Below are 18,248 nucleotides of genomic sequence, written 5' to 3' on the forward strand. Positions count from 1 at the left end.
AGCCCAGGAAAAAAAATCTAAATTCAGTTTATTGTAAAAAACTTTATAAGTGAATTTCGATTTTTATCTATTCCTGGGCTTACAGTAGGGCTCTATTGACTTCTACAGGGCTGGGAGCGCTCCTTTATTTGTTGTTTTGTGCTCATGTCCCATTACTGGTCAGATAGTTGAAACTGCCCTCACTGTGATTATCTACTTATCCCCTTGGAACCTTTTTGCACTTGGTACATTATTTGTTTTTAATAACAATAGCCATAGCAGCCCTGGTATCTGCTATGTGTCCAGGGGAGTGGCACTGGAGGGTTCAAAAGACAGAGGTTGCCAAGGGCACCCATTAAAATTTGTGGCCCCATGAACTGTACTTATGATCCTGTGTTAATGATCCATTGAGTAGTTGTATTTATGCTCTTGTTTTTTTTTTTTTTTCCCAAAGTAATTTTTTTTTATTATTGTTTGTATTTGCAATACAAGAAAAAACAAATTCAAAGGCACAAAACATATTGTGCATCAATCCTTTTAGACATTTACTTGTAACTTCTTGCACTATGCTCAAAGACAGTAGTAGTTACATATTTAGAGTTATCACTTGGTTGTATATGTATCATGGTTTCTTTTAGTAACATGTAGCAACTTATATAAAGCAATGAGAATACTCAAAGTGAGAGGGAAGGAAAGGGTGAGGGAAAGAAGAAAGTAAGGCCGCGTACACACGGGCGGATTGTCTGCCCAACTTAGTCCGCTGAACCGTGTTTCAGCGGACAATCCGCTCGTGTGTGGGCTTCAGCGGACTTTTTCAGCGGACAGTCTGACGGACTTTGTCTTTCGGAATTTCCGTAATTTTGTCCGTCCAAACTTGGTTTTGTCCGTCCAAACTTGGTTTCAGCGGACAGTCCGCTCGTGTGTAGGCAAGTTGGACGGACTAAGTATGGCGCATGCTCAGAAAGGATTTACACGGCCGAAGGTTGCATTGCAGTGTATTGGACGTCGTTTTTCTAGTCCCGTCGTACGTGCTGTACACGTCATCGCGCAAGTTTTCAGCGGACTGTCTGTTCATCGTGTGTGGTCAAGTCCGTTCATTCAAAATTTGGACGGACTGTCTGTCGGATTGTCTGACGAACTTAGTTGGGCAGACAATCCGCCCGTGTGTACGCGGCCTAAGAATTCATCATAGTAGACTTTTTACCTGATCATGGTGGGCCTTCCCGAAGGTGCCTTATTGTAAGCCTCTAGTCTGTCCTGCATCCTAGCCGTCATTTTCTCCATCAATTCCACATCTTTAATTCTGGTGAAAAGGACCTCAAGGGAAGGGGGGACGTCTTTTTCAGTTTAGGGCTATGAGACAGCGTGCAGCTGTGAGGATGTGGTGTACTAGTCTTTTTTATAGGGTACGCTCTTGTTTTTTTAATGAGCTGTTCCTAATTATTTTCTGTTTCTGTTTTAATACTTGGGTTACCATTTATCTGTTCTATTCTCATAAAATTGGTAGGTTTCACAATTGTTCAGGCTTGCTTAGAAAACCTGAGATTCCCATGAAAAGTCCCCAGAGCTGTAATTTATATTCTGCAGCCTCTTTTGCCAACAAATTCGTTTTTAGCCCTGAGAGCCTGAATCAGTCAATTTTGGCATGTTGCATGCAAGAATAAGTGAACTTTGTTGCTCTAAGTATTTGTTACTTGTAAAGTGTCCCTTCACTAGGTATTACTATGTGCAATGTAGTCCTTCAACAAATCTCCATCTCAAAGGTAATTCCTCAAGTGGTGCAGAACACTAGTTGCTTTTTTATCAATAATATAGAGGTTTCCAGATTTCAGAGGTTGGTATAGAGGCTGACAGGCATTCAGGAGGTGCTACTGGCTCCACCTGATGACTGTTTTCTTGTTTTTTTTTATTACTTGTTTTACATTTCAGCACCGTGCCACAGCTCTGAGCCAATAATTTGGCTTGTGGTTGTAGTGCAGCCTTTATGATCTAAATGTCTGAGCTTGACAGGCTGTGTCACCTATCAAATTCTGCGGCCTGAGTTAAAATTGTTGCGACTGCACAGCATTGTGGCCGAGGCATGTGTACAGCCTTATCAGGCTGCAATGTTATTTGGGTGGACGGCCAGGGTAATGATGTAAAACTGCAACTCAGCCACCTGTTCTTACCGCCCCCTGATTGTCCACGTGAAAGAGCCCACAGGGAGGGTGTGGGGAGGAGACCTGTAGGCAAAATGAAACTGAAAAATCCAGACCAAAAGCAAGGATTATTGGGCAAGTGTTCCTATGTTTAAAAGGTTACCCATTGCTTCTCGGTGCATATATGTATATGTTGAAAGACTGGTGACAGAAGTGTATTAGCCCCCTTTTTGTTTTCTTACATGCACTATACCAGATAGCTGAGTCTGTGATACGGTGTGCATGTGTAGCGATCACCTTGCTGAAGTTAGTTGGTGAACCTGTTTATTGCAATAGAGTTTATATGCAGTTCCTGTTATTTTAGTTATCCCTGTCCTTTCTGATTTGGGATTATATAGATAGTTTTAGCTCAGGGCTCAGTAAACAGCCAGGTTAGGGGGCGTGGCCAGCGGCGGACATGTGAGCAGCAAGCTTACGGAGCTCCTCCGGCACCGATTCATCCTGAACAGCATCCGTTATCCCTACCTAGATACCGACCTTGTAGCCACCACCGCACTGCCCACTACCTTCACGGGCACCCGCTGGAATGGGTCGGAACGGTCCTGCGAGCCAGAAATCCGCCGCGGACCGGGCGGCCACGCTGACGGGCAGCAAGACCAAAGATGGCGCCGGCGCGTCCTCCACCACGGGGAAATCCTCTAAAGGCAAGGCACAGGCGAAAGCTGACTCCGGCCCCTCGGCGAACTCACATGTGCCCTCCGGTATTCCGGGTAAGCCGAAAACCACCGACAACTATCAGGGAACATTTTGCGGATTCTCCGCATGGACAGCATACCCCCCCCCCAGCGTCCCCGAGAGCAGAGCAGGCCGTAGACCCCTGGGAGGAGGGTGAGGCCTGGGAGAGAGACAGCGATCCGGGGGACCCCACTCCACAGGTGGACAGGGGGTCGGAGGGGGAGAGAACGGCAGAGGGTGAGGAGGAACTTACTTTGAAGCATGTTATGGACGCTATCCATCAATGCCAAACCACTCTGACCACACAGATCGAAACGGTTAGGCTGGATCTCTCTATTGTTAAGCATGACATGCAAAAGATTCGCTCTAGGATTTCCACTGCGGAGCAAAGAATCAGTGAGGTGGAGGACAATATGCAACCTATGTCTGCTACTCTCCGCACACATCAACAAGAGATTACTGAACATGCTGCTAAATTGGGAGACCTTGAGGACCGAATGCGCAGGAATAATTTACGTTTCGTGGGATTCCCTGAGGGTGCGGAGGGCAAGGACGCGGAGCAATTCCTGGAGCAATGGTTGAGCACTCTGTTGGGACGGGAGGCACTGTCACCTCTGTTTGCAATCGAACGGGCTCATAGGGTGCCCATGCGCCCTATGCCCCCTGGAGCCCCTCCGCGACCCATTTTAGCCAAGATCCTTCATTTTCGGGATAAAGAATGCATTATGCGTACCGCGCGGAACTTACAAGATATACAATACAACGGAAAAAAGATCTCCATTTTCCCGGATTTTTCTGCTACTACTCAAAAGCAAAGAGCGGCCTTCCTCCATGTTAAGAAACGCCTCCGAGAGAAAAATCTTCCATATAGTATGATGTACCCGGCCAAATTACGAGTTGTTAATGACGGCAAGGTACAATTTTTCCTTTCACCCAATGAAGCCTCGGATTGGTTGGATGGACTGTAACATTCCGGTCCCTGCCTGTTTTCTCATGGCCGTCACGTTGTGTGCCTTCCCTACAGTTTATGATGGAATTCTATACACATGGCGGAGGACGACCACTCTATACGGTACTTTCTGGTTGACTTTATTCTGTTCTTGTTCCTCTTTGCAGTTGTCCTACCCAAAGCACCGGAATTGACACTGAACCGCCATTTTGCCCTGCTGGCGGACCCGGACCTGGCGTCTACAATTACTCTGGGATGCGCATATCTTTCTTTGGCTACTGTATCAGGTGCCTTATTTGTGATATGTTTTGCCGGAGGAGGCACAAGCTTCCTCTTTTCTGATCTGACATAGTTTTTTTTTTACTAAACTGACACTGGGAGCAACGACTGGTCACTCCCTGGACTAAACAGTTTTTCTGTTTTTCTTCCCTTTTTGGTTTTCTTTTTGGGCTAAAGCTCATTATGGTTGGGGGTAATGAGCAGGGAGGGGGGAGGGGGGAATGGGGAAGGTTAGTCTGGAGATGTTTGCTCCTGTTTTTTTTCCTTGGTATACCTGATGCACGCACGCAACGACACCGAAAATATTGGTGGGAGTTTCAACTTTTTCATTTTAGGTTTATTGTCTATAATGTGTCGGGGGGGAGGGGAGGGGAGTGGGACCCTTTTGCTGTCCTGCCCTCTCTCCTCTCCCCCCTCCATATGACTACTGCGTTATACGAATGAGCTTTAACTGTCTTACTTGGAATGTCAGGGGGCTGAACTCGAAGATTAAGAGATCACTGGTCTTTGACTATTTGAAACGCACTAAGGCGCAAATAATTATGCTTCAGGAAACTCACCTGATGGGTTCAAAGGTTATGGCCCTGAAAAAGAGGCATATTGCTCATGCTTTCCATGCCACTTACTCGACCTATTCTAGAGGGGTATCTATACTCATATTACGGTCCCTACCTGTCCAGATACTAGAGGTTAGGACTGACCCGCAGGGGTGCTATGTAGTGGTCATACTGCAATACCTGGGTGTGTTATACACTTTGGTAAACCTTTACATGCCCCCACCATTTGATTTACAAAGATTGGGAGCCTGCATGGCGGTGGTTCTCCCTATGTTGCGTGGTCACCTTATTATGGGAGGGGATTTTAACCAGGTCATGAATGCTGATCAGGATAGGCTACGCTGCACTAGACCATCATCTACGGTGTTAAGTGACTGGGCTGCGTCCTATGACCTCAAGGAGGTCTGGCGATGGAAGCACCCGGATACCCGAGAATTCTCTTGTGCATCGGCATCCTATAGATCGCTTTCTAGATTGGACATGTTTTTCCTTCCTGGGGCTGCATTGCCAGAGGTGGAGGCTATCTCCTATCTACCCAGGGCTATATCGGATCACTCACCTCTACAACTGACTATGAGAGCGGGCATTGTCCTGGGTGAGCGTGTGTGGCGGATGAGCCCATATTGGTTGCAGGAGACCATGGTAGCATCAATTTGTAGGGACGCAGTGACACACTTTTGGAAGGAAAATAGGGAAGAGGTCCCCGAACTAATCACCTGGGATGCTTTCAAAGCGGTCTCTAGGGGGGCGTATATGCAAGGAGTATCGGATTTCAAGAGAGCGACTGGGGATTGTTTGAGAACTCTGGCCAATCAGTTACAGGGGGCAGAAGACTCTTACGTTAGAGATCCCTCTCCTCATCATTATCAAACTCTGCAAAGTGTTAGTAGGGAGTATGAACTTGCACTGCTCTCGAAAACACAAAAGAAAAATCTATACCAACGTCAACGGATTTTTGAGATGGGGGACAGAAGCGGGAAATTGCTGGCGTTTTTGGCCGCTCCGCTCCCGGACCCTATTTTCATCCCCTGTGTTTATGATACCTCAAACACTCTCAGGGATACTCAGGAGGAGATCGTAGAAACTTTTTACAAATTTTACACGGAATTGTACCGCTCCCAAGCCCATTATACCATCCCGGAATTATATGAATATGTGGATAGAATTGACTTCCCGGTACTACCCTTAGAACAAAAGATGTCTCTAGAATCACCTATCTCCGCCGAGGAGATACTGCTTACCATTAAAAGTTTTGCTAAACATAAAACTCCAGGCCCAGATGGCTTCCCTATAGAGTGGTATTTAGAATATCAAGATGTCCTAATCCCTAGACTAAGAAAGCTTTACTCGACTATTTTTGAGCAAGGCTGCTTACCATCATCTATGAAGGAGGCCCTAATTGTATTAATTCCCAAGCCCAATAAAGACCCACAATACTGTGAATCCTACAGACCCATCTCGTTAATTAATACGGACTTAAAAATTGAATCTAAGATTTTGGCCACCCGTCTAAATACCATCATTACTGCTCTTATTAATCCAGACCAAACTGGCTTTATCCCTGGTAGGTCCACTTATAGTAATATTCGCAGATTATACACTAATTTACAAGCCCCCAATAAATTGTCTGTCCCCCGAGCTATTGTATCTTTAGATGCCCACAAGGCATTTGATTCCGTGGAGTGGCCGTACCTTATATATATTATGGAAAAATTCGGTTTTGGACAGAATGTTATCACCTGGATTAGGATATTGTATGATCAACCTATTGCCCGTCTTAGGCTTAATGGGATTATTTCTAGACCCTTCAGAATCCACAGGGGCACCAGACAGGGTTGTCCTCTGTCACCCCTGTTGTATGCCCTGGCAGTGGAACCTCTAGCGAGGTTATTGAGGAGTTCTCCGGAACTTCAGGGCATGTGGATTGGCTCCTTGGAAGAACGTATCTCGCTATATGCTGATGATATGTTGCGCTACTTGTCAAACCCTAAATACACGATTCCCAAAATGCTGAGGTTGATCACTGATTTTGGCGTATATTCAGGCCTGAAGATTAACTGGACTAAGTCCACTGTATTTTCGTTAGACTCAGAGTCCCCTGCCCACTTGCCACAACATTGTCCGCTTCAATTCACAACATCGTTTAAATACTTGGGGGTGGTGGTTAGGCTACCGATTTCGGCATACATCCAGGATAACCTTCTTCCTTGTATAGCTTCGCTTAAGGCTAAACTCAATAACTGGGTGGGTTTACCTCTTACATTGATGGGGAGGGCTAATTTATTTAAAATGGTGTTTTTCCCTAAGTTGCTGTATGTCTTGGCGAATTGCCCAGTGTATGTACCAAAGAAGATCTTTCAAGAGATTGACTCTTTGATATCTACATTTTTATGGTCTCCCAAGAATCCACGGATTGCATTGGCTACTTTACAATTACCTATACACAAAGGGGGGCTAGCAATACCGAATCTGCGATTGTACTACTATGCATCACAGTTGGTATATGTTCATTGGTGGCTATTTCCACAGTTGAACAATGCTGCTACTGCAACAGAGGCAGCGTTGCTCTCCTCCTATGAAACACTGTCAAATGTGATCTTTAGAGGAGCGATTTCTGAGAGGAGGGGTACAGATATGATTGCAAACTCTCTCAAAATCTTTAAGATATGTAAGACACTGGTGCCTGAACCCCACCCCACGATTTCTCCTAATCAACCCATATGGAATAATCCGGTGTTCCCACATTTTAGAGATCTCCCTTTCGCTGGCAATTGGGCCGAAAGGGGTTTGAAATATGTCCACCAATTGTACGAGGAGGGTAGATTTAAAACCTTCCCGGCGTTCCGACAAGAGTTGGGTATACCTGAATCCTGGAGGTTTAGATATTTACAGTTGCAGCATGCGGCCGAGTCTCAACTTGGGCTCCGGGCTGTTACCTTTCAGAATTCTACTTTGGAAGGGGCGCTTGCCCAACCAGAACATACTAAACTGGTTTCCAATTATTACAAATTATTGAATGAGCCTAAAATTTCTAGATTGCAAATCCTGAGACAACAATGGACGAGGGATGTACCTGACCTGTCGGACGATAATTGGGAGGAACTTCTAGATACTTATTTTAGCACTGCTATTTCCGCCAGAGATAAGATGATCCAGATACGCATTTTTCATAGGATATACTATACTCCTCTACGCCTTTTCCGTATGCGGAAACTGCCTTCTCCTCTGTGTCATAAATGTGGTAGGGAAGAAGGTAACCTACTACATATGTTGTGGGACTGTGAGCGGATAAGACCATTTTGGTCTCAGGTGACCCACTTTGTGGCGACTACCTTTGACCTCCCCAATATTTGTAGCCCTAAATGGTGCCTCCTCTCAGTTTTTGAGGAGGTTGGCATTAGTAACCATCAGAAACAATTTTTGCGTTTTCTCCTTTATTATGCTAGGAAGACGGTCCTATTACATTGGACGCGCACATCATTGGTCTCCCTGAACAAATGGAAAGCTTTAATTAACCAAGACTTGCCAATATATAAAATAACGTATGAAACAAGGGGTAAGCCAGGGAAATTCCTCAAAATATGGGGAGACTGGGTGGATGGGATAGATACATGTAATTCTGCTCCTCTATGATCTGTTGTGCGGTAATTAGCGCTGCCATGGGATTTCTAGGCCCTTGACAGGATGATTTGAGGTTCTAGACCTCATACCCACCTAATTGGCATCCTTATGAGTGCATCTGTTCTTTGTTGGGTTGTTTGTTGTTGTTGGGAGGGTGGAAATAAAAAATACAAGTGGAATATGATTTTGATATAACTGAGGTACAGGGCAATTATTGTTGTACGGCTTGTCATTGTTTATCAAGTTATGTTTATATCCCACAAAGATGTATACAGTCTGCTTATTATATATGTCTGTGCCAAATATTATTAATAAAAAACGGAGTTTAAAAAAAAAAAAAAAACAGCCAGGTTAGGCATCCGATAGCCACTTAAGTAGTTAGAGATCCACATGCATGGCAGAGATTGACTCTGAGTTCCAGTATCACACTATAGTTTCTGCTGGTGAGAAGCTGCATATTCTAGGCTGGCTGGATGATGGTTGAATGAGCTCCCATCATCATTTATGTCTTCAGGTTTTTGACAAAAAAATGTATGCTGCACAGTGATCATCCTCAGGTACCCCTGTAACTGGACTTTGCTGCAACATTCATCTGGAGGTATCTCTATCAATAACTTTATATACCTGGATATACAGTATGTGCACTATTCCACCAGCACTTCTGTTGGGCCCTTTGTTGATATTACCTATTTGTACATTAGATGTACTATGGCCTTTTGGTATATAAAACTTGCTTTAGTCCCATACTGGTGTGCACAGCCTATTGCATTAGGGTGTGCACCCCAAAGCTGAAACACACATGTGTGCATGTATATATAGCCAGATCATTCAGTCATTCAGTCTGACAATGCCACGGCTGTGGCTTACATCAATCACGAGAAGTCCTGCAGCTCAAAAAGAGGTGAATCATGTTCTAGCTTGGGCAGAACACAACATTCCTTGCCTATCGGCAATATTTATTCCGGGAATAGAAAATTGGCAGGTGGACTACTTAAGTCGCCAACAATTTTTTCAGGGGGAATGGTCTCTTCACCTTGACATCTTTCTAGCAATATGTCAGAGGTGGGGTACTCTGGACGTGGACCTGTTTGCGTCCAGATTCAACAACAAGGTCAACAATTTTGTGTCGAGAACAAGGGATCCGCTAGCTTGCGGAACAGATGCATTAGTCTTCCCATGGGATCAGTTTTCACTGATCTATGCATTTCCTCTAGTTTTGCTACTTCCGCATCTTCTTTGCAGGACCAAGCAGGAACGAAAGGAGGTAATTCTGGTGGCCCCAGCGTGGCCCAGAAGATCTTGGTTTGCTGAGATCATAAAGATGGCAGTAGGAGTCCCTTGGACTCTGCCATTATGGCCAGACTTTCTCGCACAAGGTCCGGTATTCCATCCTACCTTACAGACACTAAATTTAACGGTTTGGCTATTGAGACCCACATTCTAAAGGATCGTGGGTTGTCTCCTTCAGTAGTGTCTACCTTGATTAATGCCAGGAAGCCGGCTTCCAGAATCATTTACTATAGAGTCTGGAAAGCATATGTTTCTTGGTGTGGATTCAGGGGTTGGCGCCCCAGAAAATATGTCATAGGTAGGATCCTTGATTTCCTGCAAGCGGGATTAGAGATGAAGCTGGCCTTGAGTACTATCAAGGGCCAGATCTCTGCCTTGTCAGTATTTTTTCAACAGCCTCTGGCTTCTCACTCTCTGGTGCATAGCTTTACACAGGGGGTAACACTAATTAATCCCCCTATCAAGGAACCTCTAAATCCTTTGGATTTAAACTTGGTCTTATCGGCTTTGCAGAATCAGCCTTTACGTGAAATTCCCTTGGTTCTTTTGACTAGAAAGATAATCTTTCTGGTTGCCATTTCTTCTGCTAGAAGAGTATCAGAACTAGCGGCTCTGTCTTGTAAAGAGCCGTATTTGATCATACATAAGGATAAGGTGGTTTTACGTCCTTACCCTGATTTCCTACCAAAGGTGGTGACAGGTTTTCACTTGAACCAAGATATTGTTCTTCCTTCTTTCTTCCCAGAGCCTCAAACTAGGGAAGAGAAGGCACTACATTCCCTTGATGTAGTAAGAGCAATCAGAGTGTATTTAAAGGCGACCACTCAGATTCGCAAAACAGATGTTTTATTTGTACTGCCAGAAGGTCCAAAAAGGGGACAGGCAGCATCAAAATCTACTATTTCCAAATGGATTTGTCAAGTCATTATTCAAGCTTATGGTTTAAAGATGAAAATTCCTTCTTTTCATGTTAAAGCACACTCAACCAGGGCGACTAGTGCCTCTTGGGTGGTGCATCATCAGGCCTCTATGGCTCAGATCTGTAAGGCCGCAACTTGGTCTTCAGTTCATAAGTTTACCAGATTTTATCAAATCAATGTTAAAGGTCATGAGGTATTGCCTTTGGGCGCAGTGTACTGCAGTATGAGTCCTCTGGTCTACTTTTTGTGTCTCCCTCCCTTCAGTTGCCATTGCTATGGGACATCTCACATAGTAAGTATTATGGCTCTGTGTCCCCTGATGTAAGAAAAGAAAACAGCTTACCTGTAAAATCCTTTTCTTTGATGTACAAAAGGGGAGACAGAGGTCCTTCCCTTCTTGGTAAACACTTGTATTGCTTGGCTACAAAACTGAGGACTGAGGACTCCAAGTAGTGGGAGAGGTTATATAGGGAGTACACTTCTTAGGGCGTGCCAGTGTCCATCACCTATCAGTGGCCCCTATAACCCACATAGTAAGTACTATGGCGCTGTGTCCCCCGATGTACATCAAAGAAAAGGATTTTACAGGTAAACTGTTTTAAAAATCCTGTTATTCATAAAAAATCACATTATAGAGGGTGTCAATCTGAAATACAGGACACAGTATACTGTAATACATTTGCATGAATATGTAATAGTTATACAGAGTAAGGCCGCGTACACACGGGCGGACTATCCGTCCAACTAAATCCGTCAGACAATCCGACAGACAGTCCGTCCTACTTTTGAATGAACGGACTTGACCACACACGATGAACAGACAGTCCGCTGAAAGCTTGCGCGATGACGTGTACAGCACGTACGAAGGGACTAGAAATACGACGTCCAATACACTGCAATACAACCTTCGGCCGTGTAAATCCTTTCTGAGCATGCGCCATACATAGTCCGTCCAACTTGCCTACTCACGAGCGGACTGTCCGCTGAAACCAAGTTTGGACGGACTGTATTACGGAAATTCCGAAAGACTTAGTCCGCCAGACTGTCCGCTGAAAAAGTCCGCTGAAGCCCACACACGAGCGGATTGTCCGCTGAAACACGTTTCAGCGGACTAAGTTGGACAGACTGTCCGCCCGTGTGTACGCGGCCTAAGATAAAACATAATAAGCATTATAGTTACAAAAGGACACTCATCCATTCATAAAAGTTCAAATAACATAATCGATTTTTCATGGTAAGCCAAAAAATGTCTAAGCATCAGTTTCATGGTTCATGCCAATCATCAGGAGTAAAATGCTCTGGAATTAAATCAGTGATATATATGAGAGAGCATGATTCCTTCCCTTCCTACCTACTGTGTGCATTCTGCTCTTTGTTTAGTTTCAATAGCAGAGATGCCGTTTGTAAATACAGTATATTGTAATATTTTCTATATAAGTAAATCAATACACCCCTCCACCACTAGCAATACATTTATATGCTACATCATTAAATAATATTAACACATTTAATGTACAAACTTTCACCACAAAATGTATAATGTAAAGAAATATATAAATAAATGCAATTTGTATCACAAGATGCCTCGCTAGTTGCAGATTTTGCAGTAATACAGTCAGCCAAAAACATTCTGTGCCCAGATCAAAATAATCTCTCTTATAGTCAGTGAATCCTCGATAATAAGCTTCATCTTGCTTCATTTAACCACTTCCCGACCAGCTCACGACAATGTACGTCGACAGAATGGCACGGGCAGGCATATTGGCGTACAGGCATCCCCGCGAACATCTCACGGAGCGGCCGAATGGAGGAAATGCCGTGTAAACAGCATTTTTCCATTCTGCCTAGCAACTAGTGACGCTGATCTCTGCTCCATGTGATTGGAGCATAGATCAGTGTTCACTAAATGAAAGCCCAACCCCCCCACAGTTAGTAACACACCCCTAGGAACACTTAACCCCTACACTGCCACCCACTGGTTAACCCCTTCACTGCCAGTGTCATTTACACAGGAATCAGTGCATTTATATAGCAGTGATTACTGTATAAATGACAATGGTCCCAAAAATGTGTCAAAAATGTCCGATGGGTCCCCCACAATGTCGCAGTCACAATAAAAATCGCTGATCGCCGCCATTACTAGTAAAAAAAATAATAATAAAAAATTAATAATAAAAATGCTATAAAACTACCCTATTTTGTAAACGCTATAACTTTTGCGCAAACCAATCAATAATCGCTTATTGCGATTTTTTTTACCAAAAATATGTAGAATACATATCGGCCTAAACTGAGGGAAAAAAATTTTTTTTATATATTTTTGGGGGATATTTATTATAACAAAAAGTAAAAAATAATGTGTTTTTTTCAAAATTGTCGCTCTATTTTTGTTTATAGCGCAAAAAATAAAAACCGCAGGGGTGATCAAATACCACCAAAAGAAAGCTCTATTTGTGGGAAAAAAAAGGACGTCAATTTTGTTTGGGAGCCACGTCGCATGACCGCGCAATTGTCAGTTAAATCGACGCAGTGCCGAATCGCAAAAAGTGGTCTGGTCTTTGACCAGCAAAATGGTCCGGTCTGCAAGTGGTTAAGCAAATTCACATCACCATCTAAACCTGAAAAACCTATAGAACTTTGGGAATACTTTTTCATAGTTTCCATTTGTATTCCATTTTTATTTGTAAAACAAAAATTTTATTTGAACTGCAAAATATATAAAAAGCTTAAAAGCTCACCAACTTAACAAAAAATAAATAAAATAAAAGTGACCCAAACTACTGTAGCTTTCAGAAAAAGTAGGGTTACTTTCTTTTTTAGTTATGTTATGAGCTGGTGGCAACTTCTTCTGGCTACCATCATCATTGTTTTGTCTGCATGGACTTAACTGCTCAGTCTGCTCAGTCTGTCTGGGTATTTCCTTCCAGGTAGTAGAAAAACCACACTGGCTTCCGAAAGCAGAGCATCACGTAGCTATCTTACTTTCATCTTACAGCGAGCTGCACAGCATTTTTTTAACATAAAATCAATTCAGGGTTTATATGACCAAATTATAAATAAAAGCAGATAGTGATCAGAAAGTGATAATAATAAGAGATTTATGAATGATGTCCATTTCTGAAACAGCATTTTTCTTAGCCAAAAATGCTAACCAGATGCAGTGATCATGGGTTACTGCACACAGTTGCTGCTTTCAATATGTTATTAATCTATCTTCCATCCTTCTCACCTTGAAAAGAAACTGGCAGAGGCTGTTGTGCTGGGAGAGAGGGAAGGTAGGACACAGAGGCAGCTGGGAATAAGTATATAATCTCCTCTTTTGCAGGAAACATTTCTTTAGGATTATCTTTTACTTTGACAGGCTCACTTTAAAGTGGTTGTAAAGGTAAAAGTTTTTTCACCTTAATACATTCTATGCATTAATGTGAAAAAACATCTGACAGTGCCGGCCCCCCCAGCCCCCCGTTTTACTTACCTGACCCCTCGAAAGTCCCGCGCTCGCCTCCAACATCCTCTTCGCCACTCAGCCTGGCCGATGATTGGCTAGAGTGGATGGATTGAAAGCAGCGCAGCCATTGGCTCGCACTGCTGTCAATCACATCCAATTACGCAGCGAGCCAGGGGGAGGGGCCGAGTGATACAGTGAGCGGCTATAGCCGCCGGATATATCACGGGAGTGCCCACGCAAGTACTTCTCACCATGTGAGGGTACTCGCATGAACGTGAGAAGTACTTGTGGGGGGAAGCCGAGACAGCCGCCGTGGGACCCCCGAAGACCAGGTTCGGGGCCACGCTGTGCAAAATGAGCTGCACAGTGGAGGTAAGTATAACACGTTATTTAAAAAAAAAAATCCCTTTACAGCCACTTTAAGCAGTTTCATTTACAATGGAGCTCCAGGCAAACCGCTAAATACCCACATGGAATAAATATGTAGCCCTCTTTTAGGAGGGTTTTGAGAAATGGCCCACCCAAAACAGGACACAGTGCTAATTGTATAGATAGAGTTGGGACAATGAGGGGCATAAGGGAAAGGTGACTGTATGTGCAGTTGGGGGGGGGGGCTGGGAGCTCCCCTCTCTCAGCCTCTTACTGACAGAAGTGACTCCTGTCAGCAGTGATTTTTTTCCAGCCAATGTCCGGCTTTAGCCCTGCGCTACCCACTGGCCACTGTCTCTTGTAAACACAGAGACAGCTTCCTGCACTGATCCTGGGTTTACAAATGGCAGTGTGCCTTATGTGACAGCGCCTGCTGCTCAGTTTAGGAGAAACAGCTGCCAGGATGCTAGGCATGGAGCGTTCTGCAGTACCACTTTACTTGGGGGGATTCTGTGTACTGGGAGGGGCGGAAGGAGGGGGGGTCTGTTCTGAGGGGTCTGGGGAGGAGGGCAGCTCTGTGTACTGGGAAGGTGGGAGCTCTGTACTTGGGGGAGGATGGGGGACAGTGGCATGGGGGACAGTGGCATGCCCGACAACACATACTGCAGCTCTAAGGGTGCCACTGACAATCAAGTCTAATGTCACACACAGTTGTCAGTCTGGCTTAAAAGTCGCAGTGGTGCTGGAATTTCTCCGCTCTTCCCAGCATAGAAAATCTTCTTTGACAAAGCTGGAGCTACTATTGCCTGGCAGAAGTAGCTGCAATGTCGCTCCATAATGCTTTTCTACGGGCCAGACAGGAGGAGCGGACTGATTCAGCACTGGTGTACTGTGAGGTCAACCTCTTCCTCCATAAGTAATGCCCACACAACATCACTTGCATGCCTTTTCTTTTTTTTTTAATGCTTTTTATTGCTTTTTATTGAGTTTTCATGTGAAAAAAAGGGTTACATAATAAAGCCTCTGGGCATACCCCGGCTTAAACAACATACATTGTAACAGTCCTATAAGTTCTAATGTATTCTATTGAAACAACTACAAACTTAAACTACTCGTGTCGTTAAATTGGAGGGATACGAGGAAGGATAACCACTTCAGGGAGAGATGTTGAGGTTGAGGATAATGCACGCATCTAGGTGTACCATCAGATAACAGCAAATTTAGGTCTTCGCTGCTACAAGACATTTAGTTATAGTAAACAAACAAAGGGATCCAGATCCTATTGTGTTGCGTTTGTGATGTCTTATTCTAACCACACGTGCCACACGTGCCAAATTTAGTCAAACTTAGCTGGGCAGTTGATCAATGATTTCCATGAATTTAAAGTGGGTACCTCTGGTTGTTTCCATTTCATTTTATGAGTAAAGCCATCCTAGCATAAAATAATAGGAGTAATATTGGAGTACTGATTGGTCGATGGCGGCCCAGGGAGCCCACCAGACCCAGCAAACACATTCAGGGGAACATGGATCATGATCAAAGTTTCAATGAAGTTTGCGATCTCTGTCAGATAGGACTGGATGATGGGACAGGACCATAACATATGGTTGCAGTCAGCATCTGCTAAGCCACACTTCCAACAGTTGGAGGAGGAATTTGGGTACATTTTGTATAATCTTTGGGGTGACAAATAAACCCTGTGAATCAGTTTAAATTGTATCAACTGATCTCTGATGGAGATAAGTTGTAGAAAAGGATACTCCCAGGCGTCTTCCCAGTCTTCCGAATCAAGATCGGGGATCTTGCCCTGCCACTTAGAGAAAAAAATCCTCCAGACCAAAGTGGACTGAGTTTAATAAAGCTTTGTAAATGGTAGAATTTGCATGCCTTTTCTGACAGAAAATGAGGCATCCCAGCTGCAGCACAAATTTAAAGGACTATAGGTGTGACTATGAATCCAGTGTATTCTGCAGACACTGGATTCCAGCCACAACATGCATTGCTTTCCCTCTATGTTCAAACAGCACTTCTCTTGCCCCAATATAAGCATGGATATGTGTTTTTTTTATTAAATGTTGCTATGGATTTACTGATTCTTGCACTTTGGCTACCTTTATGTTTTCTATATATTGATAATAAAGTTGGCAGAGCCTTCACTCAGGACAGGGCCTCTGTGAACAGAGGGGATTCCCTTCCAGGGACATGAATCATTAATCTAATCAAAGTAATTGGGAGAAGATACATATATTGATACACATTAGCATAGCCGTGCACACAGGGTGCCTGGGAAAATTGCTCTTGTAAGATCGCTGCGCAAATACGGTGTGACATAAAGTATTGCAATGACCGCCATTTTATTCTCTAGGGTGTCTGGAAAAAAAAGATACCTAATGTTTGGGAATTCCAAGTAATTTTCTAGAAAAAATTAATGATTTTAACTTGTAAACAACAAATCTCAAAACAAGGCTTGGGGCTGAAGTGGTTAATGAACACAAGAACAATTTCCAAAATTTTGACAACACTGAGTCTTAAAGAACATTTTTTTAGCTCATTACATAAAAGTAAGGTTAAAACGGTTGTAAACCGTGGATGTTAAAAAAAAAAACATCTGCAAGGTAATGGCATAATATGCTAGTATGCATCGCATACTAGCACATTATGAAATACTCCACCTTGGAACAAAGCCTTCCAGCACTGTACTGTCACCACTGAAAAGGCTGACATGTTCCCTAATTTTTCTTCTTGGTTCGTGCAAGAAGAAGAAGAAGAGAAGAAGAAGGCGGCGACAGCGACAGAAGACCGGGCCAAAGCTAGTAAAAGAGCTGGAAGAAGATAGCGGAGGCCCGGCAGAAGAACCGAAGAGGGGGACAAGACCCTCAAAGAGTGGGACAAGACCCCGAAGTCGGAAGAAGACCCCGGGTGGCAGCGGCAACGACGAAGAAGAAAGCCGGGCTCCTCCACTAGTTAAAGAGCTAGCAAAAGAGCAGAAGATAGCGGAGGAGTCTGGCGAGAAGACCCCCCAAGACGGAAGACCACAGGAGCTGTCCAATAAATTATTTTAAAAACATGTGTTGTGTTTTTTTTATTTACACCAGGTGAATGGGTAGGGGTACATGGTACCCCATACTCATTCACATAGGGTGGGAGCTCCCGGATTCCGATAAGCCCCCCGCCCGTAGACCCCGACAATCAATGGCCAGGGTTGTTGGGAAGAGGCCCTTGTCCTCATCAATATGGGGACAAGGTGCTTTGGGGAAGGGGGGGGCACAGGGCTCCCCCTTCCCCAAAGCACCCCCCATGTTGAGGGCACGCGGCCTGGTACGGCTCAGGAGGGGGGGAGGGGCGCTTGCTCGTCCACCCCCTTTCCTGACTGGCCGGGCTGCGTGCTCGGATAAGGGTCTGATATGGACTTTGGGGGGACATTTTTTTTGGCGTAATGCTTCCCCTTTAAGTCCATACCATGTGACGGGGCCAGCGAGGTGTCAATCTCGCCGATGGAAGCAGCGACATTGACTTCCTGCACTAGTTTCGTCTACCTGGAGCCACGTTCAAAATGAACAGACTTTACGCCGTGTGTGGGCAAGTCAGTTCATTTCAAAAGTCTGGCGGACTAGCACACAGACGGGCTGATTGTCCGCCGGACTTTTGGGAAAAAAAGTCTGCCGGAGCCCACACACGGGCGGATTGTTCGGCGGACTCTGGCCCGCCGGATAGTCCGGTCATATGTATGGGGCATAATGCTTCCAGGTACAGGGGGCTACATAGAGGGATGTATTTAAATGACAGGAGAACAGTTGCACAGAGAACAGCTTGGTATTGTGATATACAGTAACTCAATGAGCAGGCAAGTGATACATACATTTGCAACTGGAAATAGGGGCGTCAGCCTTCTGGCTATGCTGTCTGGCAGAAGTGTGTGGATTACAACAGTAGCTGAATAGAATGATTAAAATGTTGACAAGT

General features: G+C 44.4%; 1 protein-coding gene across 3 annotated transcripts in view; it reads right to left on the reverse strand.

The window, feature by feature from the left end:
• LOC143960710 (uncharacterized) overlaps window positions 1–18,248 on the reverse strand; it is a 142,564-nt gene that overhangs the window by 113,418 nt on the left and 10,898 nt on the right. The window lies entirely within an intron of this gene.

This window comes from Lithobates pipiens, unplaced genomic scaffold, assembly GCF_037356315.1.
Source record: "Lithobates pipiens isolate NorthernLeopardFrog02 unplaced genomic scaffold, aLitPip1_a1.2 Scaffold_8, whole genome shotgun sequence".
Lineage (NCBI taxonomy): Eukaryota > Metazoa > Chordata > Amphibia > Anura > Ranidae > Lithobates > Lithobates pipiens.